The following is a 23,715-nucleotide window of genomic DNA, read 5'->3' as shown; positions in this document are numbered from 1 at the left end:
ATTCACCTACCAAGAAACTTCAAGTAGTCTCCTATGTTTAAATAACATTAAGGATCTGCCTTAAACCAACAACAACCAGGAAGATCAAAAGCTTGACAGGCTGTTCCTAACTTAGCACTTTCTAAAACAGCCACCCACAGGCCTGTGTATCAGGTTCCTGGGAGAAAGATCTTGGAGCCAGTACACAAGAGAAACTGCATTATTGCAAAACACATTAAAAACCAAAAATTAGTAAAACAGTTAAGAACATTAATGGACAGTGTTGAATGTAAACGCTTTGCCTATTCTCTCAAATTGGCTGTTTTGGGGCAATTCATTTATGAATTAAAAATAACCAAACAGTGGTTTGAACCGGATTTTCCATCTCATGTAATTACTGAGCTATTGAGTAAGGAGGCTTATGGCGAACACTGGTATAGATGTCCCTGATTCGGTCCATCAGAAGCCTTGGGCCAGATTCCTGCCTCTGTCTTCTTACAGAGCATGTGGCTGGGTAGCCCTTGGGCACTTTCTCAGTGTCCATGTGCAGGGTTCCTGGATAAGGCACATGCAGAGCTGTCGTCTCGAACAGTCCTGAAGGATCCTCAGGGAAACTCAGTTTCCCATCTGCATCCCCCAGTTATGGTGGGGGAAAAGAAATAGAATAATATGTGTGAAACTTATAAGGCATTTCAGAGTCTCAGCGTGTGTCTCCTTGCTTATGTAGCAGTTAAACAATATACCAGGTATAAGTTTTAATACCTGGTATCCCTGTCCTGAGACAACAATATTAAAAAATAAGTTCTCGAACACCCATGTCGAGATAGGTGCTATTATTTTTCTCCATTAAAAATATAGAGCTTTCAGATGAACATCACAGTCTTACTGTACTAGTTGATTCTGGTAACATTTACTGAGTACTTATTATGTGCCAGACTTCTCTTGAAACATGGAAGGTCTAGGAATGCTGGGGTTGCATTACTGCTTTCTCTCCTGGCCACAACCAGCTGTGGCCGGCTGTCGCTGCTGTCTTTGGATGGGGTCACCGAATTGACTTGATTCATTTCCTTGTTTCCCTGCACAAGCCCCGCAATCAACCCCGTGTGCTAGTGCCGACAGGAGGCACAGGAAGGGGAACAGATCATGAGTGAAACATTGGGCAGACAGGCAACAGCACGTAGACAATAAACACCGTGGCATGAATTCAGGTCTGCAGAGTGCAGTTGTGAACATGGACTCGTGAGCCGCGGAGACTCCGTGGGTATCCATGGAAGACATGAGCTGTGGAAAACGCACTCAAGAGGTTAAAATCAGAAAGGCGAGAAAAAACGAGCACACAAAGTGAGTATCAATTAGTACATAGGAACTAGAGTAAAAGTCTCACTGATTGGAAATCTTTAATAATTAGTCTTTTGGGCAGAGGTTTTTCAGGCACAGAGATTGTTTTTTATGCACAAAAGGTAAATAACAAGCAATATCAATCAGATCTGTTCCAAAGGCAGACTTCAAAATATGCCCCAAAGTTGCAGAACAATCAATACTGTGTCTAGTGTTTTCAAAGGATTCACGCGATATGATTGAGCAGCATTCGCAGCAATTACCGAGGGCTCCAAGCACTGGATGGAGAGAGAATCAAATACACCAAGTACCATATTATCATTAAGTGTAGTGATACATACTAATTTTTGAACAAAGGTTAATTATTATTACTGAGGATACCTGGTAAACAAGAACCTCACCTTGGGAAATACACAGATGGCACCCAAAGCACTTATCCTAGATGTTTGCCCACGTAAGAGGGAAGGAAGAGTCCAGCGCAGGAAGGTCTGGTACCAAGTGGAGGAAAGATTTTAACATTCTGTGTGTTGTGGCCAACATCACGTAGCTTGGCCCCCACTGTCATTTGGCCAATACTGTGTCCGTAAGCGCGAGCCACACATTCTGATCGACATGGATGAGTACAGCACAGTGGGTCCAGCCCTGCTTATGCGCCTTTAAATAATCAGCAGGATCTCCTTCTGCATTCAGCGCTTGCCAGGATACCGTTTAATCCTAGAGAGTGCTAAGGTAAGGGTGAGTTTAATGACTCCTTGCACAATGTGTACTGAAGACCTGCTAGGTTTCAGGGCAGAGTTTTATAAATGCTGCCTCCTCATACAAACCTACGAGATGGATGGCCAGGCCGCGGGGCAGTAGGGAGGTTAAGAGACACGCGATGAACCCCCTGGGGAGGAGAGTGAGATTGCTGCCCTTGTCCACAGGAGGGGTGAGGGTGCCGATCCCAGCCTTGAACCCAAGTCCTGACCCCAAGCTGAGGGCTCTTCTGCCACTGCGTCTCTCCATCAGCATGGCTGAGTTCCGGGACGTCTGCACCGGAACGACTCGGGATGTTTGTGTAAAACGCCGAATCCCGGGCCCTGCTCCAGAAATACTGAATTCCTAGGACTCAGCATTTTTATAGTTCTCACAACAGATTGTTATACACAGTAAGTTTTAAGCGTAACTGATCTTAATACTAAAAATTTTGAAATATTGGGTTCCGTTAATCGGGCACTAAAAAAAGATGGTTCGAAGGGGAAGGAGAAAACCATGAAGGCCAGCGTACTCTTAATAGGCACCTCACAAGTGGGGTTTCAATAAGAGAGTCGCAGGGATCGTCCCGTTTGGGGAGGTTTGTCCTTATTTGAAATATTCCATAGAAGTGTGATGTTTTGACCCCACAGCTGTATAAAGCATGCTCTGCGGACGTGGCAGGGACAGGGGGTATATCGTAAACACAGAATCCCCAGAGTTGTTCTGCTCTCACGCCCTAGAGAGCACGGAGCTAGGCAGTGGGCGGACTTCAGTCAAAGAATTAGTGCCCAGGGTTCCCGTGGCTTTGGGCTGTCTTCAGAGGTTGTGCTGGGAGTGAACTGGAATTTGGAGGGGATCCTGGCTGTGTCTCTGGTCTCTTGGCTGGGGAGTCATTAAGGCAGAGAATTGCTCCAGGATCCTCCAGGCATCTGGGGCCATTGTGGCACATTGGGTGTGGAAAGAAGAGCGCCCGTGGGGGTCCCATGTCAGGCCCCCTCTCCCCTCCCGGGAAGACTGTATATCATGTGAGGGGCACTGGCCTTTGGCTTGGTGCTTGCAATCAGATTATTTGCTGAAACATACCTCCTGTCTGTGTGCTTGCTTTTAACCAGAAGGTTGTTGGGAGAAGGAAAATACAGGCACTTTCAGTGGGCTGTCCCGGTCCAGTCATGCCCAGAGGTTTGCCTTTGTTCTTCCTCTTGTCTTTGGGCGGTGGCTTTATCGAAACAGAACAGAGTGACCTGACAACTGCTCAGAGAGCTCAGAGGAGTGTGCTCACCTGGTGCATGGATTTAAATAGTTTGGGTGTTGACATTTATCAAATTACCCGGAGAACCGCCACGCACCACCTCCATTCCTGCCCGTGGAGCGTTCTTGAAGAAGCCTCTTCAGAACTGTTTGTTTTTCTTAGTTATAGTGTTTAAAGAGAAGTTGCCTTATTGTTTGTTAAGTACATGCTTTATTCATAAGCAGGACTTACCACATTGCTTCCTCATGGATATACAAAGTAAAATAAAGACAGCTAGCCGAATTCTAATGATTCAGGTCGCTGCTGCCTGAGCAGGGACATACTTGAGACAAATCGCCCTTTCTTCCCTTTGCCAGAATTGCCCAAAAGAGTTCTCTTTCTTTGTTAGGAGGTATCAAATCTCTCACTGTTGGTCTCTTAAATTCAAAGTCTTGATCCAGTTTACTCTATTAATTTCTTTGAACAAGAGGAGTTAAATGTTGTTACCGTCTTCACAGAGCTTACAACTCGGGCTCAGAGGTAGTCAGGAAGGGTAAGTCCCTAAATTGTCACAATGCCAGAGAAATATGTGATCGTGTGCTAAATGCAAAAGCGCTAAGCATAATTGTGGTTTGATGGAGTTTGTGAATCTGGCTGTGAGGTTGGCCTTTAAACATGGGTAGAGGGGGGATTAAAGCAGAAAAGAGAAGACATGGGTGTAGGGTGTTGTATATAAAGGCAAGAATGTGAGTAGAGACACAGACATGAGAAAATAGAGGGCCTGTTTGGGATCCAGTAGAAAAGTATTTAGGATGGAGAAAAAGGGGGAACTGACAGGGAAGAAGGGGGAACCCAACATTATTGAGGGTCCCTTAGATGTGCTATATGTGTTAGGTGTATTATGCACTCATTTTGCTTATTATCCTTGCAATGAGCAGGGTAGACTGCGTTTGAGGCTGTGGTTCAGCATGGAGTCTGTACCACTTCCATCGTGTGGTTCTGCTGGGATGTTACTGCCAAGGGGGCCCCTCATTGCCCAGGGCCCTTTGCGTCTCATAGGGGCCACATGGTTGTGCATGCAACTTCCAGGCTAAAGTGGTGAGGAGGCAGGGGAGCCCCTTCCACCATGGACCATGGAAGGGAAAAGGCTGTAAACAAAGGACCGTAAGATCCCGAGAGAGAAAGAGCCACTGGGTGGAGGAGCCTGCGTCTTGCTCAGTATGCAACTGGACTTCACGTGAATGAGATAAACTTGTAGTAAGCTACTGAAATGTGGAGATTGATCTGTATGGCCCCTAGATACCTTAATTAATGCAGAAATGATTACAGGCTTATAAAATGCAGGTTCATAGATGTAACTTACTGAAAATCACATCCATAATAAGGACTAGAGGCGGGATGTAAGTCCAGGTCTGTCTCCAGAGTGATTCTTTGAAAATTTTATTCCCATGGGATTAATTGCTATCTGTACATTAACAATATCAGTTCTCCATTGTGGGCCCCACCCCCACCCTCATTTTGGAGGTCCAGCCTGGTGAAGACAATTTCCCTATCTGAAAGTCTATATTCTTAGAGCATAAAATAAAGTATTTTATATAAGACACCACTATGCAATGGATTAAATAGGCGGAGTTTTTTGTTTGTTTGTTTTTGGTTTTGGGAGTGTTTTTTTTTCTGTTTGCTTCCGCAGAGTCAGGGACCTGAGTGGAAAGCTTGCCCTGGCCTGTCTGCTGTGCTGACCCTGTTGGTCCTTCCCGTAGTGTTTACCCCCTGTCCCCATTTCCACAGTCACAGCCAACCTAACTCCTGCTTGTGTGAGAAGAAACCCCACCGGAGCAGTTTCCTTTAAGGAAAGGAAATAGAGGCCGCCCTCTTCGGCTCCCGTTCCGTTCTCAAGAACTTAGCCAGGTGGTCATGTGGAGGCTGGACAGCGTGGCCACTAGTAGGTAATGATGCGCTCAGCTGAGAGGGAAGGAGAACTCTGGAGGATGGCTATCCTTCTGGCTCAGAGACTTTCAGATATTCGACTCAATGGCTTTCAGAACCCTCTCAGTCGTCTTCCCACACGGACGTCTCCCTGACTGAGTTCACAAGTACCCCACCCTCCCTGATGCCCAGGGATGAGGCTGATATCCTTTGACTTTTTCTTTTACCTCTCACTCCACTGCCAGTCATTTTCATCTCTTAAATATCTTTGGAGACTGCCCACTCCACTAAATGCCCTCGTGCTGCCCCGGGCTGGGCCTCCCTCGCCTCTCCCGCAGACTGTAGGGTGACCGAGGTACTGGTCACCCTGTCTCCAGGATGAGCCGAGCAAGGACACCCTTCACACTACCAGGAGAGTGATTTTTCTAAAATGCAAATCTGATGATCAGTCCCTCCCTCTTTACAACCCTTCAGTGATTTCCCATGGCAAGTGTCCAAATTGCTTTGCAGAGCACAAAAGGCCCTCTGTGGGTTAGTCCCCGAGTCTCTCCAGCCTCATTTCTGACACGTTCCTGCTCCCCTCCCCCAAGCAGATCACACCCACAGCTTCGGTCACACTGAGCTGTGTCCGCCTGTTTTGTTTCTCTGTGTCTCTTCTCCTGTGTTCTTCTGCCCAAAGAGCGACTATGTGTTTTTTAAGATCCAATACAGCTGACAACTCTACGTCAGTGGCATTACCCCAACTCTTCTCCAAGCAAAGTTCATCACTCTTGCCTTGTTATGTTTGATTTATTCCATGAATTTTGTTGCATTGTTTTAAGCATTGGGTTTGCTGAGCAGGCACGGATAAGGTCCCTGCCCTTGTGGAGCTGAAAATCTAGGGGCAGAGTTGGACATTAATCAAATATTCCCACAAATGTAAGATTATAGCTGTGATAAATGCATGAAGAAGAAGAAAAGGGTACGATGCTTAGCCCATTGGAGGAGAATTTACCCCAATAAGTGGGTACTGAGCAGGCTCTCACCAAGGAAGTGCGCTTCAGTGGAAATGTGAAAGATGAATGAACCAGGGGAGAAAAATGAATCACAGGCAGAGGTAACAGTGAGTACAAAAACTTCATTTAGGAGGGAATTGGGTATTATGAGGTGGGGAGGAAGTTTCCCTTCACACTATTAAGGTCCGTGAATGAGTCTGAAAATTAAATGGACAAAAAACAGGAGAAAATCACACAAATGTATTTAATACAAATTTTAGTGTGACATGGGCACCTTCCTAAGGAAATGCAGACCCGTAGAAATGGTTAAGCCAGAGCATTTTTTTTTTTTTTGGGTAGGTGTGGTGGAGAGTGGCAAGTCGTGGGAAGATATGATAGGTCAAAGAGTCGGAGCAGGCAGTGACTGGGGAAGCTGAGCCAGGCCTGTTCCTTTGCGTTCTTCTGGGCGTCCCTGCACCTTGCAGACAAGAATGTTCCTTTCCTCTCACGTGAGGCTCTCATGACTGCTTCAGGGGAGGCGGGCAGGGGTGGATCAGAGAGCCCTTCCTGCTCCCGCCATAGTCACAGACCCCTTCAGCTTAAGAGACTCGGTATGGCCAGGTATGTGTCTGGGGGTCGCACGTCCTGAACTCCCTCAGAATGTATGAAGGAATTAAAGAAAGCCCAGGTTTGGTGGGGGGGCATGGAGTGGGGCAGGGGAAATAAGTAGGGACTAGGCTCTGGAGAACCTCCTAAGCCACATGAAGGAGGTTTTTCTTTATTCTAAGAGGCATGGAAAACTGCTACAAGAAGATAGAGACAATGTGACTAGACCTTTTTTCTTTTTTTAAACGATTTCATCTCGGCTGCTATGTGAAGAATGAGTTTGAGGGTCAACCTGGTGGGCGATACTAGACTTGTTGGCTCAGGTAACAGACACTGATATGTTGCCTTTGGGTTGTGATCACAGAAATGAAATAACTCCTATTTCAGATGAAATACAGTACATGTGGGAGAACGAGCTATCAGAGATGGCTCCCGGGACCCTGGGCGGCTGAGATAAGGCACCCTAGAAGACAATGAGTTTGAAGAGAGTGTGATGTTGAGGTGTCTTAGGGATATGAAGGAGGAGACATTTCACTGTGTATTCCACATATTTCTATTACTTCACACTCACCAGATGATAACTCCTTTGTGTGTGTGTTCCTTTTTAACAGAATGTGAGCTCCTCAAAGGGATGGAGCAGTATTTGTTTATTATGATTATTCTTCTTGTTCGTTTTTGTATCCCCAGTACTTATGGCTATAGTTTGCATATAATATTTATCTGAGGAGTGTTTGTAAATAATGATCTAACTGAGTCCGAAGCCCAGTAGGAAGGGTGAGAAAACACTGGAAAGGCGAGTTGGGGCACAACTGTGGAGTGTTTTAAATCCCTGGCTAAGGAGTTGCTTCAGGCAGGACACACACCGTGATGAGAGCTTGAGTGTACGTTACTTTCCAGCCCAACCTTAGTTTCAAATAATGCTTCTGTTATTTTAACACCCATATAATGTTGACTCAGGGGACTTTCTCTCCATAGTAAATCAAGTCCAGCCAGGCTACAGGACAGCACAGAGATCATACCCCCTAAACGAACTCTGCCTTCACGGTGCAGGATTAAGGGAAATGAGGATGCATCTGTGGGAAAAGGGCTGGCAGATACAGAAGAAATATAACCCGGCCTGTTTCATTTTCACTGCTTTGCTTTCCTTCTCCTGTTGGAGGTGAGCGTTCGGTCATTAGGGCAGCCCTAGGGAGGGCTTCAGACATGTACACGGTCCACTGCTGGGTCATTTTCACAGCGTGGATGGGAAGCCATCAGTGTCTAAGGGCCACCGATGCTGTTTGGAGTCAGTGAGAGAACAGGGTTTTGAATCTGTTGAACTGAGTCCTGGCCACACCAACGGCCTCTATCTACGGTGAAAAAAAAGGCCTACAAATGCCCTGTGATGTGTTTGGGAGGCAGGGCCCTTAAAAAGTTGGCTCGTGCAAGACCTTTTTGGGGTTTAGTTTGTGCATGGTGATGAATGACGCGTCTTGACTTTCACGAACCCAGATGGGGACGAGAGCTTCTATTCTAATCCTAAAATTGGATCAGTCATCCCTTATTGGTTTACTCAAATGCATGTTTATAGGGCCCCACACCTGTCTTACCCCCACAGGAAGTATGCAGATAATTGAGGCCAGAGTGTGTATTTTTCCCTTTCATATGCGTGTGTGTGCAGGTGTGTGTCTCTGGCTATGTTCATTCTCTTCCTTTGAAAGACTGTGTAATCCCTATCTAACATGAGCAGAGGGGATGGCGGTCAGCTCGAGTGAACGACACTTCTTCGTGTACATCTTCACGAGGAAGTAGAATTGAGTGTCATGTGACTGATGGCCCAATCAGATTGATTTTAATGACTTACTGTGGCAAGTATGACTAAATATTCCTACAGACTCTGAGGCCAGGTCTACGCAGTGCAAAGGGTGGATCGGGAAGTTACGCAGTAATTTCAGGCCACAGTGATGGGCAAGCTGCGTGTCGGTCTTAGAGCTGTGGGTGTTTGCGTTAAGAAGCTCGGTAGAGTGGCTAAGAGCCCAGGACCCAGAATCAAGTCTGTCTGGGTTCATTTCTTCCTGTAGACACTTAATAGTGGTAAAGCCTAGGTCCTGTTATGGGGCTCTCTGTGTCTCCATTTCCCCACATTTAGAATGAGGCTAGTAATATACTTACTGCATAGTGCTGTTGGAAGAATTACAAGCATTATTAATATTGGTAAAATGCTTTGAAGAGGGCCTGGCACATAGTAAGGGCTAAATAGTTTCCAGCTACTATTATTTTATTAGGAAATGCTTAAGCTGTGGGCTTTAGAGAGACAAAGATAGATTTGTGAAAGCAGGGTCGGTGCACCTTTTGGTCAAATGTAAAGAATTTTGAACTTTTTGGAGAAGCATTAAATACCCATCGTCTGCTTAACCTTTTAAGCTGATTCATTTTCAAGACTTTTTTCTATAAATATTCTCTGAAAGTATTGCAAGTATCAAAAATTGTTCTAGAGAAGTTGAAGATATGGGTGTCATTTAATGAAGGTTAAAGACTTCAAGATGATTTAGTTCTGTGGGAAGAAGCCAAAGAGAATTTACTAGCCTGGACGTGGAAATGGGCTTATTAACAGTTGTAATAATATCAACTCTTTATTGAGGGTTTACTAGGTCACAGGAATTATTTTTAATTTTACTTAATTCTTCAATTTCACTTAATCCTTTGAACACTTAATTTTATTTAATCCTCACAAAATTCCATGGAGCATTGTTATCTGTTTCTTTTCTATTAGTAAACTGGGCCAGAGAGATAATGTGGCTTTTCAAGGTTCCAAAGCTCTTCCGTAACAGAATCAGGATTTGAACCCAGTTATGACAAAGGGCAAAGCCAGACTTTTTAACCTCTGTGATATATTTTTCCCTCTAGGCTATCACTTGTAGCAATAACTATCATCAACATGACATTGAAAATAGTTTTAATGCCCTGTAAGTTAAGCATTTTAAGTCCAAGTTGTACAGATAAGAAAATTGAGGCTTAATGAAGTTGATTGATTTGCTCAGGATTATTTGACGATGGTGTATCCTATTCATAAGGCACCAAATTCCCTAATGTGTCCATAACCATCGAAGACTAGATATTCTTGCCAATTCCATCCTTACCACTGACCCAAGGGGCTGACATAGGCAGAAAGAGCCAACAGAATCACCTGTGGGAAGGAGGGTCGCAGAGGGGGGCCAGCAGTAAGGATGAGGCAAGAAAGCAGACCTGTACCCATCCCTCACTCTCTCTGCACATCCGAATATGTGTGACGTGGTCGCCTCATTCTCAGCGACATGATGACTGTCTCCTTTTATCTTCTGTTTTTTAATTAACAGTATCAACAATGTAAGAAAGAATATCTAAGTTAGGCTTTAGTAAGAATATTCTGACAGTATGGGTGTTAAAATACTAAAGGGATATGAGGAACTGCTTTCCCATAAGTTTGTAAAATATGATATTCCCTCTACCTGTTACCATGTGATGTTGTAAATAAGTATCATCAGGTCAAAGCACTCAGCTTTTGGATAAAATTAGTCCAGTAGATAGTATAGGAGTTAGCTCACTTCTTTAACCACATCCGGAAAATCATGGGTTGTTATTAGTTTGGTCTGAGTTAGTAGCAAATCATTATACTCGATTTGGAAACTTGCCAACAAGGTGACAAGCAGAGTTAGGATCTGCCAGTGATTGCTGTTATCCATGCTGTTGGCTTTGCACATTCCTCTCAAGATAATTAAGATATTTATATCTATAAAATGGAAGAGTGCCTATCTTAATCTATTTCATCTACAACACCTACAGAGAATCCAGACACTTTAACAGGCTGAGGATGAGATCAGGGTCTTGGAAAAATACACACATTAATAAATCTTTCACTCAGCCTTCCCTCCTCTCTGTATCTGCTTATGCCAGAAATGACACTGAGAAATAGTCCACAGAGTAGAAGTCAGTCTGCTGTTCATTCATTCATTCATTCATTCATTCATAAAGTTTACAACAAGCAGCTGTTAAATATCAGGATGTGCTGTGTAGTGAATGAAACAGACAAAAGTCTCTGGGCTAATGCAGCTTGTATTATAGTGAACAATACAAGTAGGTAAACACAGAGGATGTAAAATCATGATAAGTCCTTTGCAAAAAGATGAGGGAAGGGGATAGGAAATGTTTGGGAGGTTGAACTTCAGAATAGGTGGGCAGGGAAGGCGTCCAAGAGAAAGTGACTTTCCACTTCAGATCTGAGGGGAGTGAGGAAGACAGCCCCACAGAAGTGGGGGGTGGGAGAGCATTTCAGGCAGAGGGGACAGCAAGTTCAGAGGGACTGTAGGAGGACCACAACTGGCATGTTTGGGCTAGGAAGACAGTGTGGAACACAGAGAACAAGTGGACAAGTACAGGAAATGCAGCAGAGAGGTGATGAGGTGGGGGGTACCCAGACCAGGTGGGTGGGGAACGGTGGGGAGGAGCTATTCTGAAACATGCGTGAATGAGACTCTTCATTTCAACTGGTGTTTATTGAACACCAGCCACATGGCATGCATTGTGCTTATGCTGGAGGTTCCTAGACGGAAGATAAATATATTCCCTTCAAGTTATTCAATCTGGCACAAGAGATAGACGAGGAGACACTTAAAACATGGAACTTCGTATGGCTGCACGCTTGGAGCGGACAAACAAAAATATCAGGACTCTTCTGGCCCCACTTGGATGAGTGGCCCTCCCGAAAGGCTCAAGTGGATGCAGGGCTGACTCTGGCAGGTAGGACACTGAAGCCAGGAGCCACTTGGGTAAAATTCAAGACCAGATCCATGTGATGGCTTGGACATGGAGAAGTCACAGCAAAAATCAGGGTCAGTGATTCCCTATGGTCAACAGTACACTAGGTTTGGAGGATGAGGCCCAGAAGAGGCAAACGGGCGATGGCTCCCTACTCTAATTCTGAGCAAGGAGAGGTTCTGTGAATCAGGAGGACTAAGAAGTAAAAGGCAATCCACTTGTGAAAACCCAAAGAGACAAGGAAATTTAAAGTTATTTCCTTAACGTAGGGTGGTGGAGCAGTTTCAACTCACTCTGAGCAACTGGGAGTCACTTTGCAGAGTGCTGTGCTGAGACCATGTTTGGTGTGTGTATGGGCTACCATGACTGATCAGCAACATCTGCCTGGATACCTGGGCTGGCTGGGGCTGGGATTGGCCATCTGTGTGCCACGTAGTTGTCATCTGTGGCCAATCATCTGATGAAAAGGAGGCTGGCCCGTGGATTCTAGGACGTGGCCTTGAACATCTTCCTACTGAGCGACAAAGCAGGCTAGATGATGTGGCTTAGAATTTGACACTAATTGAACAGGGATGATTTCCCCCTTAGAAGGTCAGGGTTCACCTTCCTTACCTTAAAGACCCTTTAAGGTTACGGTGTGTTTTGGAAGCTAGAAATTAAACCCCTCAGAGTTCAGTAACCCCAGAGCTATTCATGAACTATGATCATTTTGCCAATAGCCTCCATGAATTTTTTGCCCTTTTATCCACTCGTTTTTTTTTTAAATGTTGTTAACATCATCTGTATCATCCCCACCCCCCCGATTTTTTCCTTGAACATTGGGTAACTTTGGACTTCCTTCCATGCAGGGAACTTGGCTGTCTTGGCTGTGGGGGCTGGTGGAGTGGATGAAAAGCAGCCTCCCACATGACCCAGGGCAGGAGTGTTGCTGGTGCTGTGGTGAAATGTGCAGTTTGAGAAAGGACTTAAGTAGATTTTGATATGGCACCTGGCACGCCTGTCCCCCTTTACCCCCGTTAAAAATGGAGAATGTTTGCTATTTCCCAGACTTCTTTGATGGTACGTCCAGAACTGCTGGTTCTAGTTTAGCCCAGAACCCAAGCAAGCAAACACATCTAAATGCCCTTGTAAGGGAAAAGACCTGGAGACCATTCTGCCTGGGCTCGAGCTGGTCTGTGTAGGTGTTGGCCGGAGGGTACAGACAGTGTAGGGTTTGTGGCCAGTATCCATCGCGATTTTGCTCGAAGCAACCCCACCCAGCCCCTGAGTGGAAGGAAGCCCTCCTTCCTATATCCTGTTCTCTTGGAATATTCTTTTTACTGGTTTATTCAGATTAATTTCTGAGCACTTTTATAGGAAAATCAAGCTCATGCTTGGCTCTTGTCCAAAATCTCTCTGATGGGTAGGATCCTCGTTTCTTAAACACTCCCATTTCATTTATGGGTATGGGCTACCCAATACCCGTAATTTTAGCTTACGTGCCCGTGCAATCTGTTGTAAATACATCATTGTCATGCTTGTTTAAAAGATGCATTCGACTTAATTAAACAGAGCCCTAGTGAATCCCCTGAGCTGTGGGGAGCTATGGAGTCCAAGTGGTGGAGAGATGGCATGTGTAGGAGCAGATGGGGAATGACTACAAGGAGGTGGCCGCTAGGACAAAACCTGAAGGGTGGCTGGAAGTTTGACAAGTGGAAATAGTGGGGGATTTGAGCGAGACTCCCAGGTTTGACACAGTGGCAACTGTATCTGGTTTTGTTTGTTCATTTTGTTTTGTTTTTTGCATAGGATATTTTTTTTTTGTATGGCAAAAAAAAAAAAAAGAAATGAGGAAAAAAGCCAGGAAAATTTTTTTTTAATTGTAGAGAGACTTGAATACCAGTTTGAGGTGTTTGTTTTTGATTTGGTAAGTTATGGGGAAGTACTGAATTTTTTAAAGCATAGCCGTGATTACCAGACTCAGGAATGGCAAGCTTTAAATAGAGTTCATCTCAAATGGCCACTCTGTTTATGAAGATTTTTATCTATAGAAGCACATAAATATGTACATATAAATTTCCACAGCCAAAGGAAAAGGTTGTATTTTATGGCATAAAATTATATGTTTTTGGCTCTGACTCAGCAGTCATAAAATCTAACTATTTCCAAGCATAAGAAAGATGGAAAATACTTTATAACATCTTAAATAATTGTATGGAGGCAAAATCTCCTGGCCTTGTGCATAAGTAGCTAACACTGAATTTAGGGGAGTTTTTAAATATATATTTTACCATTAAGTTTGGATATAGAAACAGACCATATATCTGATCGGTAACTTCTCTGTGAACTTCCTGTCTTCACTGTCTACAATGAAATGTCCGTATATGCATTTAAATGCAACTATTAAGGAGAACTTGAACCGTTTCCTCTGTCTGTTGCCTAATAAAACAAACTTTCCAAACTAAGGCCAAGGGCAATATCTATGTATAAGTTTCGGCTCTCGAGTCAAAAAGGAGATGACTGGAGATCCCATAGGACCCTCTATCGAGGAAGCACTGACAGTTAATTCCAACGTGAATAGTTATACTTGAAGCCTGAATGCTGGGAAATATCACTACTAATGAAAATTAATACAATCTAAGCTGTTCATCGGAGTCAGAAAAGTAGGAGTCATGCAAAATATGGAGGACATGAGCAAGGGCTCTCTAGTCAAGTATTCTTGGAAAAAGGAGACTTGGTCCAGGCTGTGTGTCTCAGTGGGTTGAAGCCTGTCCCATACCCCAAAAGGTTGCAGGTTCAATCCCCAGTTGGGATGCATATAGGAGGCAAATAATCAATGTTTCTCTCTTTCTCTCTCGCTCTCTCTCCTTTTCACTCTCTCTAAAATCAATAAACATATCCTCAGGTGAGGATAAAAATAAGAGAGTTAAAGATAAAAGAGACTTGAAATACAAGGTGTGTCCTGAAGCTATCCAACCGTGTAATATGAAAATAGAGACATTTATTGAAGGAGATACAAGATACAAGAAACATTGTACATAGGACAATGATGCCTCAGTCTCCTTCAAAGTAGGCACCTGGGGACCTCAAACAGGTCTCCCAGTCACCATCAGCTGCCCCATCGGATTTTCCTGAATCTCATCGATGATCTGAACTCTCTTCCCTTTCAAAGGTGATTTTAGTTTTGGGAAAAGTCAGAAGTTGCAGGGCACCAAATTTGGGCTGTAGGGAGACCGAGTCACCTGGATGATTTGATGTTTTGACAAAAATCTCTGCACAAGATGTGACATGTGAGTGGGCACCTTGTGGTGATGAAGCTGCCAGTTACCAGTTGCCCACAGCTACAGCCTTCTGAATAATCTGAACAATTTCTGTGGAGAAATGTTCAAGCTTAATGTAAAATTTGATGCAGATTCGTTGCTCTACATGCACAGTCATTTTGAAATGACAGCCACACAGTACACATGCTCATTCAGCAGGCATCTACTGCCCCCACTGACTAGTACAGTGAAGTCATCATTATTCACGCATGCCTTCCAGTCCACTCTCCTTGGCTGCCAATTTATATCAATGTCACGCGTAAACTGTTCTAGTTATATTAACAATGGCTGGACTTTTTCTGGACAGACCTCATACTGTTACTTACTTATCTTTAATTCTACTGATATAACGTAACAGAAGAGCAAAATTCTCCTTCTTTCCCTGTTAGGTCCTAATATTAAGCCAGACAGTTAACAGTGGGATTAGTGAAAGCTTGATTTCTGCCATCATATCTTTGCTTAGCTTGCAAAACAGATGCCCGTGTGGAAAATGATCGGTCTAATCGATATATCCCAATCTATTTAAACTGTCTTAATTGGTCCATTTAAAATAATTTCTCTCTTCCAGGTAGGTAGTAAATGGAGGGAGGAGGAGACCAATTTTTGAATCCTGATAGGTGTGTAGAGTGTGGCAAAAGCATACAATTAGGCAAAGTCTATTGTTTGCCATTTTCACAGTGTTGCCCACTTCAGAGGGATCTGCGTGAGCTTGCAGCAGTTCAAGGTCAAGCCGAGGAGGTTGTCCAGGTTAAGGCAGTAAAGCTGGAGTCAGGCTATGGTCCTAAAGGGAGGGCAACACAATTTAAAGCCCACGTCCCATGTCAGCAGAGCTTCAGGCCCATCACGCAGCTTGCAACAGGATGGCGGATGTTTCCAAAAAGACGGCTCAGGGAATTTTTGTCTCAAAAACCCCCTCTCCTGCTCAGTGAGGCTGTTTTTCCTAGAAACTCAGATCTTTCTGTCTTCTGTCATATGTTTATCTGAGGTGAGATCGTCGATGCTTTTTGCAAAACTGTCAACCCAGTTAACACTTAACTAAATACTTTCAGGACTAGTCATAGAATCACTTAAAAACAAACAAACAAGCAAAAACGAGAAAAAACCTCCCGAAAGCACTGCGGCCAGGTGGGGTGTGTGTGTGAATATGGTGTGGTATAAACTGAGGCCTGGTGGGGTGTGTGTGTGTGTGTTTTGCAAACAGAGGGGCTTCTGGAGCTTGATGAAGGAGGGAGGAATAGCAGAGGGGAGGTCTGACCTTCATACTGCCCTTCACTCTGAGAAGTTCCCCTTGACCTCTTGCATATCGAGGTCCCACGTACCATTCCTTTCAGAACAGTGGTTCCCCTGCTTGAAATTGAAATCTATTGCTCAGGGATTATCACATTGAAAGACTTCTACCTAAGCTCAGCGTTTGTCTTTGTTTTTGGAAGAAAACACGTTTTTTATTCTTAGCAATGAAGCCTGCCATTTTGGTTGCCAATCTCAGGATGTGGCATTTGTGTTTAATTTCTTCATAGACAACCTGATTCACCACAATCTGATTTGTTATGTGATTTAGTTCTTAAAAGAGTAGTTATATGGCCTCAAGGTTTATTTTATTTATCTCAAAGGTGAAATAGGGTGAAGAAGACCCCCTACCCCCCAGCATGCCAGGAGACACAGCCTAACTTCACATGCTTGGGAATTAAGGCCAGAAACACTGAGATTCCTAGGATGGAGCAGGTGCTGGGCTGATCATCCATACACAGGTTAGAGGAGGAAGTTTAAGCAAGAGACTAGTGCACAGAATCTGTTGCCATGGAGACCGGTGGATGCTCCTGTGCAGCAGGGAAGTCTGGAGAGTGGTAGGTAGTTGCTATTCCAACCAGCCAGGGAGTCCAGGAAGCCCAATGAGCAGTGACCATGGCTTTAGGGAAGGCCCAAGCACAGGACAAGCTTTCAAAAGTCATGGTCAAGTACCCATGCCTAATGAAGGCTCAGGAGGTGAACAACTCAATCCAAATCCTACTAACTCATGGCTCTGACTGAGTTATTTAATCTCACTAAACTCCAACTTCTGTAAGTTCTAAAATATAAGATACTGCCTACCTTGTAGGGTTATTGTGTTGTAAAGTAATAAAGCAATTAGCACATGCTGAAACCATATTAAGAGTGCAACATATAATGGCTTTTTAAAAATTGGTTATCAGGGTTATGCCTAGAGCAAAGTGGGGATTTGATGATAGGAATAGGGGCTTCAGCTGCTGGAGTTCCACATCCGGTGAGCACAAGAGCAGAACAATGAGGACAATGACATGTATGTATGTAGCCTTCTTGGATCACCCCGGACTAGGGGTCGGGATGGACAGTGTTCTTGGAATGGAGCTGGCTTTGCAGGTGGGTCTGATGGGGTCGTTGGAAATGAGAGAGTCCCTGAGACTAGCAATTAGATGCAATAGCAAGCTTACTCTAATTATGCAAATGAATTTGCATAGAACTGTGCTCAACCCGTGATCCTTCCAAAGCTCTTTCCTAGAGACTAAGATGTCATGTGAACTTTCCCCAAGATTTGTGACTCACCACAGAAGTGTCATCTGTAAGGAAGAGTTTTACAATAAATCTCAAATCATAGAGTTTATAAAATTGTTTTCTTTGTTGTTGCAAAATTCAAAATGTCAGCTATGACATGTATTATGAATGGGAAAACTGCTGCTTTTCCTCACCTGTTGATGCCACTATTTTCTTCCAATGCTTCCTGTGTACAGCCCAGGGCCCTGGACGACCCAACCTTTACTGCTTGAGACCCTTGCCTCCCTCAATTTCCAGTTCAAAACACTCCATTCTGTGGCTTCAAGACCTTACTTGGGGACTAGTCAGCTCATAAGATAATGATATCTCACTCACACAGCCCGTTATCAGTTAGCTACAGAGTGCTTTGCCCCTTTGATCTCATTTTTATCTCCCTCCCCAAATATTTTCTCTCATTCTATAGGCTGCTGTTTGATTTTCTTGGTTGCTTCTTTTGCTAAGCAGAAACTTTTTAGTTCAATGTAACCCCACTTATTTATTTTTGCTTTTGTTGCTTGTGCTTTGGGTTTTATAGCCATAAAACCATCACCAAGACCAATGTTAAGGTGGTTTTTTCCTGTTTTCTTCTAGGAGTTTTATGGTTTTAGGTATTACATTTAGGTCTTTAATACATTTTGAGTTAATTTCTGTGAGTGGTATAGTGTCTAGTTATGTTGTTTTGCATGTGACTACCTAGTTTTCCCAGCACTATTTATCAAAGAGACTAGAATTTTCTTCATCTTTTCTTTCTCCTCATCTTTTCTCCATTATCTTTTTCCCTTTGAGTATTCTCTGCTCCTGGGATTGACTCCTAGCCCCCAGAGTTACTTGCAGGTTGAACTCCTGCAAGTTTCCTAATCTCTTTGTGTTTCAGTTTCCATATTTTTTAATGGAAATAATAATAACAATGTATAAGGTTGTTGTAAGATTCATATGAAAAATGTAAGCATAATATTTAGACCTGGCGTGTAGTAATGTCTTAATACACATTGCTTTAAAACACACAGAGTGGGAAGGCAAAAAAACGGAGGTAGAATCAGCATGACTTGATGACCGAATGAATGTGCCTGGGGGTGTGCATGTGTCGGAGTGGTGGGTAGAGTAAAGTGGGGGAGAGAATGTGAATTGAACTTGGTTTGGGGACTTACTGACCCTACAGATAATCGATGACTTGGGCCAAGATGGGGAGCAGAGAAATTAGCATGAAGATGAGATGTTGGGCTAGTATTTAATTCAAGTTTGCATCTGGTCAGTTTGAACTGGTAGGGGGCATCTGTCTGCGTGGTGAGCAAGGAGGTTGGGATTTCAGATTGAGAGTTTATGATTTAAGAATTAGTAACATATAAGTATGAAAAATAATATTTAATATTTATTGAAAATGAAGAGCGCCATGCTAAACATTTTATATCCATGTCACTGAATCCCCTCATAATCATTAGGGGATAGGTCCTATGATTAACTACCACATTTTGCCATGTATAATCAGCAATATTTGCCCAAATTTTTGAGGGAAAAATAAGGATGCTCATTATACATGGGTGTAGTGATTATACATACATACAATGGGTATAATAATGGGTATGATAGTCCTGTGTATAATGTGCACACAACGGGAGTGCACATTATACATGGCAAAACACGGGTACATGCACAGAAGGGGAAAACTAAAACAGAGCAGGTAAGTAACTTGTCCCCGGTCACCTGATCCAGTAGTCTACTAGCAAAATTGGACTCCAGGCAATTGTGTTCTGGAGCCTGTACTCTTTATTCTTCTTTCAGACTGTCTCCAAGGCCAAGGTGGAAGTCATGAGGTTGGTCAAGAGAGCATGGTGGGAGAGAGGATGTGTCCAGTAGAGATGTTTTGGACCTACCCTTCCATATCCTCACTCAGCCCTCTCATTACCAGCAGGTTCCTCTTCATACAACAAAATAGTCAGGGCTCAGGTGACGTTAGGCGAGTGAATGAGTGATCGAATGTTAGAGGATCAGGCTTTGTGTCCACAGAGGAAAGGAGGGTTAACCCTGCCAAGCCTGTTCTTTCAACGAGGCCCCGAACAGAGTTCACAAACATCTCTGAGCTGCTGCGCAGGAAACCGGGGGCAGCCGGGAGAGTTTTCAGCAAATGCCTGGAAGACTCTGGTGGGCAGTGCCTGGGGTTGAAAGGTGCTATTTTTGTCACATAAGGTGCAGCCATAAAGGAATGATGCTGGTTTTCTTGTGTGAGTCCTGTACCAGCCATGGAAGTGACTTTAAAAGAGGAATTCCCCAAATGTTTAGAGCAGTCACAGGATCACCAAGGTAATTACGTACCCTCCCCAAGTGACTGTTTTATAGAGAAGTGCGCATTTGGATTTGCAGTTTCTGGTGTGTTTAATAAATACCACTGTCCTCAGTAAAAGAGCCTCACCTCATAAATGCGGTTCTTCCAGACAAAAAGGGAAGCATAGGAGAGCACAACACTCATCTGACATGCGTTTGCTGCTACGTCATCGTGACTCTGTGTTGGGAGAGGAATCGGTCATGTGGGTCGTTTTCCAAGTGCCGCGGCCATCATCATCCCAGCTTACATTTGAATTGTTCCCAGCACTTGACCTTGACAGGGAACAGCTCTGCACTGATGCCAAGCCTTGTAATGGCAGAACAGAGCCCTAGTAACACAGAGGAGGGCCCAGCTAAGCCAGTGCTGTGGACTAACTTCCATCAAAACTCTGTAGGGCATTTCTCGGAGTGTGATTTGACCTGGAGAGACTCTCAGTCCAGGCCATAGTTACCACTGCAAATTCAGGGGGGCTGCTGGATTGTTATGTCTTGGCTTGGTCTGGTTGGGGCAGATGGAAAATAGTTTCCTGGCCTGACCCACTGGGCCTCAGTGCAATGAATTCATGGCTAGCCGCATGTACATTAGGTTCCCAGATACTGTTAGAGATATCTACCCTATATATTTCAACCCACGATAATTACACAGAAAATTAAAAAGAATCAATTTCAGTTTAACAATCTTTTTGCTTAACCAATGTTTTGCTCTGCTTACAGGTCTAATTGCATTAATTCTCATTTTATTTTTCTATACGGTAGGGATCCCATCCACTTCATTAGATTATTGCAAGGGGGAGCTAGAATTAGAAAAGATATCCTTAACTATTGAGAAGATACCTTCATTCGAATTTCTCCCCGGGCCCATTTCCCTCTGGCCATTCATTCATTCATTCATTTCTTCAACACACCTACTCTGCCACTTTGTCCCTGAGCAAGTTGAAAGTTCCTTATTTTTTGTTTCATTATCTAGTAACTGGGCATAATGATAATAATGCCAACTCTACAGGGTTGTTGAAGATTAAATAAAATAAGTTATTAAAGCACTTTCTAAATTGTAAAGAACTACCAGTGCACATTTGTTTGTGCTTTTTTTATGTTTCGTTTTTGTTCTTTTAGTACTCGGCATGAGTCAGTCCTCTGTTATTATCCCGAGTCTGGGGTTCATTTATAGAGAGTTTGCCAAAGGAGGTGTGATGGAGAAGAACCAAGCATCCTGGGCCTGTGAAAGAGTCAAGAGCTGCCACATTATGGACCAGAATTCAAAACACGTGCCTTACGAGCATCAGGCTCCAATCAGACAAACCCACTGGCCACAGGCACGCTTCTCTTCTTTAGCCAGTGGTTTTCAAATTCTGGTGCCCACTGGAATAAGTTGGGGTTTTAAAAAAAGTAGTGTTGCATGCCTGCAGCCCTCAGACATTCTGACTTCACTGCTGTGGGGTGTGAAATGAGCATCAGGATTTTCAGAAGCCTTCCACGTGTCTCCAGTGTGTGGTGAAGTTGGAGACCACTGACATAGGCTACTCCCTGGGGGCCTCTTTTTAAGCAGCCTGGTCAAGGGAAAAGTTTAGAAGATGATCATGGTTACAGATGGATGGATTTGATTATTTTCTTCTTCTGGGAAGGTAATTGGTAAGAAAGTAGAAAGGGCAGGAGGAGAATTTTATTTTATTGGCTGCCTACCTTGACAAGGCATTATCTCATTTAATTCTCCCGCTAACTCTGAGAACTACATATTATAATCCTATTTTGAACATAAGAACTGATCCTAGAGAGCTCAATGCCATTCCTCAGGAATTTAAAGGGGGATATTTGGTTCCACCCTCTGTTTTTCCCCCCCATCACACTGTGATGGTCAGTCACCCAGCTATTAGCGCCCTCACCCCATTCTTCATTCTCTTCTGAGCTTTCTGGCAAAACCTGCTGTTGAGCATTTATATAACAGTGTCAAATGAAGTCAGTGTTAACTTTTTATTTGGAATGGGGGCTGTTTTGCATTTTAAGCTTAACTATGATTGGGGACTGACATACTTTATTCCCTTATAATAGCTGTACGCCTAGGGGAGCATCATTAAGTAAAGGTGGGAGTTTTATGAGAGAGCAGCCCCTTTGGAGCCAAGTGCCCATGCCATACACCCTCCAGCCTATTGGTAGGCTGGCTTTGTCTGCTCCCCAGATTAGCTCAAGACTTTTCATGGAATAGGAACAGATGCAGGCAAATGCTCTCCCCTGATACTAGCTTATTCACTTGGCATTTATGGAGCACCTACTGTGTGTTAGGCCCTAGGAGAGAAAAAAATAAGAAAAACATCTGTTACACTGAAGGCATTTACCTAAATGGAACAGCAAAGACAGGTATATTAACCAAAAATAAAAGTGGTAAGTACAATCATAGAAGTGTGTTGATGGAGATGGAAAGGAAGGAGTGATGGATTCCACTGGGCAGTCACAGGGAGGAGAGGGGAAGGTGGTGTCCCTAAAACAGTCATCAAGGAGGCTACTTTTGAAGTGTGCAGCTGGGCTCACCTGCCCCTCCCTTTTGGTGATTGCCTAAACCTCCAAGGCTCAGTGGTCATTCCCTGAGGATGGCAGGGCAAGCACGGAAGGGGAAATCCAGGTGGTAAGACACTGGATGACTCACCCAGGGTTGCAAAAGCAGGGAGAGATAGAAATTGGACTCACACTCAAGTGTCCGGATGCCAAGTTCAATGTTCTTTCCATGACACTGACTTTACTCTGCTGGTTCAGCAACTGGCAGGGCCACATAGCTGAGAACAGAGTTGTTAACTTGTGGTATCAGGTGACATCTTGATTATTGTTCCAGTTGAACCTGGAACTCTTTCTCCCTTCTGCACACAGGCAGTGAATGTGTGATCACAGATGGAAACTAGAGCTGTGATGTCTAACCACTGGGCTGAACGCCGGAAACTAGTACAAAATAATATTGAATGGAACATGAAATTGAAAAATAAAATTAAAAAAAAGAAAAGAATGCCTTGAGATGAAAGAACTCCAGAAAACCCCAGATGTACAATAAAATCTGAGATATATAGTTCTATTCAGAAATTTATGGTACAAATACAGGTGTCTATAAATATTTAAAATCACCAACACTATTTTGCCTTGAGTGTCATATAATTTTATATTTTGCAAATTAGATTTTATTCAAATAAATGCAATCTTATTTCAGATGCTCCTAAATCATTTATATTCATAATTTCCCCTCATCTTTATTATCAGCATAAGCCACAGAAGATTCACTGAAGATTCACAAGTGGGTTTCTCCAGCCACAGATCTCTTCAAAATTACTCTAAGGCCACTGGAATCTGGCTGTTCCACAGCCCTTAGCCCAGCAAGTTCCAAAACAAACTCATTGGTTTCTTCCCATAGCCTTTATTCGCACCTCTTGGACATGCTGTCCTATAGTCAGCTTCCCAAGACAGACACCAAAGTCTGTTGATTCCAGTTTCCTGCCAGATATCCCTCCAGCCTTCCTCCGCCCAACCCCACTGCCACAATTCTGCTTTATGCCCCATTCTTTGCCCCCTCACAGCTGCTGTGGGCTGAACTGCACTCCCCCAAACAAGGGGCATTTTCCCACACTACTCCCCCTTTCTTAGCACACAGAGAATCATCCAGCCAGCTTCCACAAAACCAGAAACCTCTTCTTGTTTCAATATTCCAACCTTTCTAAAAGCGGGTGCATTTTCTCTTTTCATTTAAGTGAAATAGCTTGGAAAATATGTATTTTTGATTATTGACACCTTTATTGTGTCTCAAGGCCACCGCTCGGAATATTGGTGATTATTGTGCACTATCCATGTTGTAGTCAGCGTGGCATTTGGCTTAAATGATTGCGTTATCCTCTAAGTCTGTTTTAAAATTAGCTATTCTCATACCAGGAGTTTTTGACCTTTCAGGAGTCAGGAACCCTTCTGAGAATGTGATCAAAGCGACAGGTCTTCTCTTGAGAACAATGCACATGTGTGTGTG

At 43.7% G+C, this 23,715-nt stretch overlaps 1 protein-coding gene across 11 annotated transcripts in view; it reads left to right on the top strand.

Moving 5' to 3' along the window:
- ESRRG (estrogen related receptor gamma) overlaps positions 1-23,715 on the top strand; it is a 506,557-nt gene that overhangs the window by 8,190 nt on the left and 474,652 nt on the right. Inside the window, exon 1 of one of the 11 annotated variants that reach the window (XM_053912595.1) lies at positions 2,867-6,801. The exons of the other annotated variants lie outside the window; for them this stretch is intronic. The gene's annotated coding sequence lies outside the window, so the exon portion shown is untranslated. Of the gene's footprint in view, positions 1-2,866; positions 6,802-23,715 lie in introns of those variants that run through there. 11 annotated transcript variants of the gene reach the window in all.

The sequence above is a fragment of the Desmodus rotundus genome, chromosome 10, assembly GCF_022682495.2.
Source record: "Desmodus rotundus isolate HL8 chromosome 10, HLdesRot8A.1, whole genome shotgun sequence".
NCBI classification, from domain to species: Eukaryota; Metazoa; Chordata; class Mammalia; order Chiroptera; family Phyllostomidae; genus Desmodus; species Desmodus rotundus.
The sequence above is the reverse complement of the archived record's forward strand: the minus strand, read 5'-3'. Positions and strand labels throughout refer to the sequence as shown.